Genomic DNA, 6,000 nt, shown 5'->3' on the forward strand with positions numbered 1-6,000 from the left:
TCCATTCGAATCCGCACAGGCAACAGATCAACACTGACAATAGTTAACATGTACATTCCCCCCCAATCATCCCCCACAGTTCCAAACACCTTCAGGCCTCAATTTAGCCAACTAGCATCAATCCCCAACCTGATCATAGGTGGTGACTTCAACGCCAAGTCGTCTGCCTGGTATGTCGACAACCCTGACACAGACAGAGGGCTTGAAATACAGACTCAGCTTTACTCATTGACTATCATGAACAACACGCATAATCATACACATATCCTACACCAAGCCCTCTACACCCCCTCCTCTCCTGATATCACCTTTTGCTCCCCCTGCCTAACCCCAACAACATCATGGAGAGTGGTCGGAACCCATGGTTCTGACCACCTTCCATCATCATCACCACCAAAACAAGAAGCACCCCAGTTGGCCACAGACACAAATACACCAATTACAAGAGAGCTAACTGGGAAGCTTTTACTGAAGAGACAGAACAACATTTTGAATCACTTAACAGTACGCCAATCACAAGCATAAACAATGCTGTGCACACTTTTAATACAACCATATAAAATGCAGACAGGAGATACATCCCTAGAGGCAACAGAAAATCACACAACCCCAACTTTACACCAGAAATCCAAGGCCTCATCAGACAATGAGACACACTCAAACAAAATACCCCCACACCTATCCCTCAAAACATAGCAGACCAAATACAAACACTAAACACTGTGATTGCCAATAAAATACACAAACAAAAAACACAAAATTGGCAAAGTTTTATCAATACACTTGATCACAAAACAAACACCAGCAAATTGTACAAAAGACTCAACAGCATTACACTATCCAACAGTAACACAACATGCTCTCACACAGCAATAATCACAACAACAGAGTATACATTTATTTGTCCACAACATATTCTTTCACACAATAATATGTGACATCATAAAGTTTGCTTCAATTTTAAGAACCTGTGTCTTTCTTTTTCAAATTTAATAATTTATGCTTGCTTTTTCCTAATGCATATCAATTCAAGATAAACCAACTGAAGTGCCTTTTCTTACAATTATTAAAAGACAGGTGCTTATTCTTGAGTTGTTAATATCTCAGGTGCTGATTATTTATTATTATTATTTGCAACTTATTTATAACCTATTATAAATTAAACTAACCTAACCTCCTCTAACTCATTTCAAAGCTTTTATGACCATATAGCTGGACAATATAATTGTCCTTTAAATCTTTATCATATATAATATTTTTCCTTAACATCTTAAAATATTTTTCTTAATCTTTAAAGGCTACGTTGTGCATTGTTAACAGAGCATAGGTGCTTTATACTGTGTTTCAACTAGGTGCCAAATCTTAAATTGAAAACTCTAGTGCTTATTCTATTGAATGAATTTAGGTGCTTCAACTTAAAATGATCCCTATATGTATACATTTTCATATTTTCTTGGCAGACAAAGCAACGTACAAAGCTCCCCATCCCACCACTTAAAAAATAAAAATCCCCGAGATTGTAGGGAGAGTAGGGGAGTGGGGGGCACTGGTTTGGGAAAGAAAATTGGATCACAATGTTCAGATTGATACATCTTCATTTTCTCAATTAACTGTTTTGACACAATAATGGGGATCTTATCTAGAACATATTTGTTGCATAAGGATTGATTTTGTGTTGCACAAGTTGCAAGAAAAAGTTGGATTTTCGGTATTTCTTTAAAAGTGCACACCTACATGATAGATAATTAGAAATCAAATACTGATTTTGTAAATTATAATACATCAATGTAATATATATTTTTCTTGGTGGAAATCAATAACAGAAAAACGTTGCTAAAATCTATGCACAAACGATTGAAGTTGCATCAACTCCTTTAGATACCATCTTTGTTTTTATAGATTCAAAGGCCAAAGATGACAATGACAACCTTAATGACCTCTAGAATTACAAATACCGCATTATCAAATGGAGGTTACGTTAGGTAGGTACGGTAGGTTAGCTTAGCATTGACAAATTTGTACTTTAATTTTTCAACCTCCACAACTACCGCAACAACGATGGTGTCTCAAGCAGTCAAAGTGGCCACGTTTGTGTTTATCTATCAGTAACTTTTTCTGTTACTGATTTCTGCCAAAAATAATGGATGTTACATTGGTGTATTATAATTTACAAAATTATTTTTCTATTTCTATATAGCATAGGTGTGCACTTCTTAAAATTTACCATGTTTCCTGACAGGACCTCCTGGATTCCTTTGCCCATAAGGTACATTCAAATCATACTGAATTCTGGTCAACTCAGCTAGGTACATGCGAGTCTGCTGGGGGTGCACCATTGTGGAGGGATGTTTCTGCTGCCATTTTGAGTGACCCGTTTGAATGGGTTCTCCTCAGTTTGAACTCTGGCAGTGTTCAATTCATATGCAGATGATTCAAAATGTCTTCCTGTTCTAGAAGTTTTGATTCAGTTCTTAAAGAATTGAAGGATTTTCACCAATCCAAATATAAATTTGGATAGTTGCAGTAGTAGTTTAGTGTACCGGGTGCAAATCTAAAGGTAAGGCACCTAAATATTCACGTTTTAATGTGATATATATATAAATATATGTATATATATATATTTTTTTTCCTGGAAATGAGCAACTTCAAGATTGTTGTTAGTGATGTGGGTGCATTTGCTGCTAAAAAATGCATTTTGGATCATCATGTTTTGCTGCTAGAATACTTTTTTGATAGTTTCTTATCTTTACTTATTCCACTGACTCTGACCCATGAATTCAAAATTTCATTAAAATTGGACCAGTGGTTGTGTGTACTTCTTTGCCAAAAGCTTTAAGAATTACTACCCGTTATTTTCACTTCTTGTTTTAAGTCAGTCAAGCTAAAAAATCAGAATTGCAGAAAAATTCAAAATGTATCTCCCTTATTTTTCAAGCTATTTCAAAAATTAAAAAAACATTTTGTTAGTAAGGAAAAGGTCTTTTATATGCAACAAGCAAGGGCTAAACCAAACTCAGAATTTTAGTGCTGGTAGCTACCTTGGCTGCATAATGTTGCAAGTGGGAGAAGGGCAAGGTGGGCCGGTCACTGTGCCAGGATGGAGCCAACAAGATGACCAAAAATGGTGATGGAGGGAAGTATAAGGGGTAGATGCCCCCTGGGAAGACCTAAGTACCGGTGGAGCGATGGAGTGGCAAATGATGTGACCTGCATTAACCCTGACCTACAAAATTGGAAGGAAACAGCAAAGGACAGACTGGTCTGGAGAGGCATAGTGAAAGTGGTGAAGGGAGTGCAGTCCTGATAGCCACTGGAGTAGAGAGAAAGAGAGAAAGAAAAAGAGTAAAGCTACCTCAACCCATTGTCAACTTGGCCCACCTACTTGACCAAGTCGGCCAATCATGGTTAGGTTACATAAGTTAGGTTGGGTTAGAGTACACAATTTTATTATACTTTAACTTCTTCGACCTTCACATCTATTGAAACAAGAGATGGTGTCTCAGGCAGTGGATGGGCCGAGTTGACAATGGATCAAGCTGCCCCACAAGCTATCAGACAACCCAAGTTTCATATTAGAACTTAATGAATCCTTAATTGTAAAGATTTATAATGCAGCAAATTCTCAAGCAAAGACAATACTACACGACAACGATGACGTAGCAAAAAAACTACACTACTTTCACTTCGGAATTATTGTGTAAGCACCAAAACAACATATACTGCGCCAAAACTTACTTTTAACCCTGGACAGGTAGCATTGTGTCAGATCTGCACCAAGGCGCTGCGCAAAACGCGTTTTTTTGTTTCTGTGCATAGACGCCTAGCATGATCTCGCTTGTACTTCAGGGACCGTTAGTCATTCACCATCCTGAGTGGAAGCAACACGTGTATCACCTCTGCTCAGCCGCCTTCACCTGCTATCGCCCTCCAAAGTTGTAAATGGTGCATATCTAGCACCACACTACCATAGCTCGGGTAGGTCACGCAATTGCAAAAGTCTTGCATTTCACATTACTGCATTATTACTTAGTGAAACATTTTATTGTATTTATTGGAAAATATCAGTGAATGGTGTAGCTACCCGTACCAATCGCCATATTGGATCGGAGGGCAGCAAAAATATGATTTTGAGGCTAATTTCTAATTTTCAATTTTTTTCTTTCTATTTTCAGATTTCAGCATGGCAAAGAGAAGCCTGATGGAGGAGGAGTATTTGCAGGCCCTTTTCGTGAGTAGCGATGAAGAGGAGCCTTCTACAGTGACTTTTGAGGCAGATGCCCTCTCTGCCCTTCCTCTTCTAATGCCAGGACCAAACTTCTGTGTGCGAAGTGCCATAAGCCTGCATGTAACTTGCATGTCAACTACGTCTGTGACCAGTGCCATCGCGCGTGGTAAGTTTCACGAATTATTTTTTTTTACCAGTTTATACTTACTAAATATAATTTTTTACATTTTTGCCCTCATCTAGGGCCATTGTAGATTACTTTTACAAAATTTCATGCATATCCATCAATTATTAGTACTCTAAATATGCCTTTCTTTTACGTAAATTGCACACAGTAAGGGTTACATTGAAACTAAGCTTTTTTTTTTAGTTTATAGTCACTATATATAATTTTTTAATGTTTTATCATCATTTAAGATCCCTGTAGATGACTTCTGGAAAATTTCATCCAGATCTAATAAGTATTACTACTATAGATACAGCCCTCCTTTCACACCAAAAATTTTAGTGATTTTGTACATAAAAAATTAACCCCTTTTTCTTTTCTTTACAGATTTTGCAGTTTTGCTCCAATCAACAATGTTTTTACATCAATCAACTCAAGAACTCCTCTACTTTCAAGAAAACACTCGTTATTAGTGAAATTTGGTATTCTAAAGTGTACAGTGCCTGTTATTTGACCAAATGTCTATTTTTATAAATTTTTCATAATCATGTATGTAAAGTGTTATTTTTATAATCAGCGTTTTTTTTTTCTCCTTCACCAGTAGAAAGTAGAGTCTTTGTATTAGTAAACTGTAAAATAATAAATAAAGAAGGGCATAATGGTAACTGGGTATAAGCGCTCAAAGTGAACGTAACAGATATGACACCACACTACCCATAGCGGGAGAGTTTGTCCACGCTACCTGTCCAGGGTTAATGGCAAAAATAAAAAAGTATTCATGCATATACAAATACTAAACTGAAATCATTACGAGATAGAATTCAGCATTTACAAGTACAACTTTCAAACTTTCTCACCAAAATATCCGTGCCACATAACCTTGATGATTATTCCCAGCTTTGTCTGCTGTGTTTACAAATTTCAGCTTGCGACAAACAAATGAGCAACAAGAAGCGGAACTTAGAAGAATCATCAATAGAATATGGACAAAAACTATAAGAACATAAGAATGAAGGAGATTGCAAGAGACAATAAGGCCTACGCTAGATAGTTCCACGTCCATTACCACTCGTCATCCCTATCCATATGTGTCTAACCGTTTCTTAAAATAACTAATAAATTCAGCGCTCACTTCATGGTAACCAAGTCTATTCCATTCGTTGACCACCTTATTGTTAAACAATATTTTGCCTATTTCCTTCTTAAATCTAAACTTGTCCAATTTAAATACATTACTGCGAGTCCACCTTTACCTCAAACCATTCACTCTCTCCATTTCTGATTCTAACACAAGTTCTACTACTTTCATAAAAACTCTTGACTGCCCCTAACAGCTTTCCTCCTATCCCATATATCTGCAATACCTCCCACAGTACCTTCCTGCCTACCCTGTCATAAGCCTTTTCCTAATCCATAAAACCCCCAAAACATCTTTACCTACCTATTCCTAAAGCTTTCTCACATGTCTGTCTTAGCACAAAAATATTATCCACTCAACCCCTACCTGTCATTTTAGTCTTGTTTGGATATCTGAATTTGGTTCGTACATGTATTATTGTACCGCACCCACATTGGAGCACGATGTAGGCATCCAAATCCGATAAATCTT

General features: G+C 37.0%; 1 protein-coding gene across 1 annotated transcript in view; it reads right to left on the reverse strand.

The window, feature by feature from the left end:
- Positions 1 to 5,314, reverse strand: part of LOC143030984 (uncharacterized) — a 29,223-nt gene extending 23,909 nt beyond the window's left edge. The window contains exon 1 of the mRNA XM_076194293.1: positions 5,249 to 5,314. The gene's annotated coding sequence lies outside the window, so the exon portion shown is untranslated. The remainder of the gene's footprint in view (positions 1 to 5,248) is intronic.
- Positions 5,315 to 6,000: the final 686 nt, after the last annotated feature.

The sequence above is a fragment of the Oratosquilla oratoria genome, chromosome 12 (genome assembly GCF_046742065.1).
Source record: "Oratosquilla oratoria isolate Oo_2021 chromosome 12, ASM4674206v1, whole genome shotgun sequence".
NCBI classification, from domain to species: Eukaryota; Metazoa; Arthropoda; class Malacostraca; order Stomatopoda; family Squillidae; genus Oratosquilla; species Oratosquilla oratoria.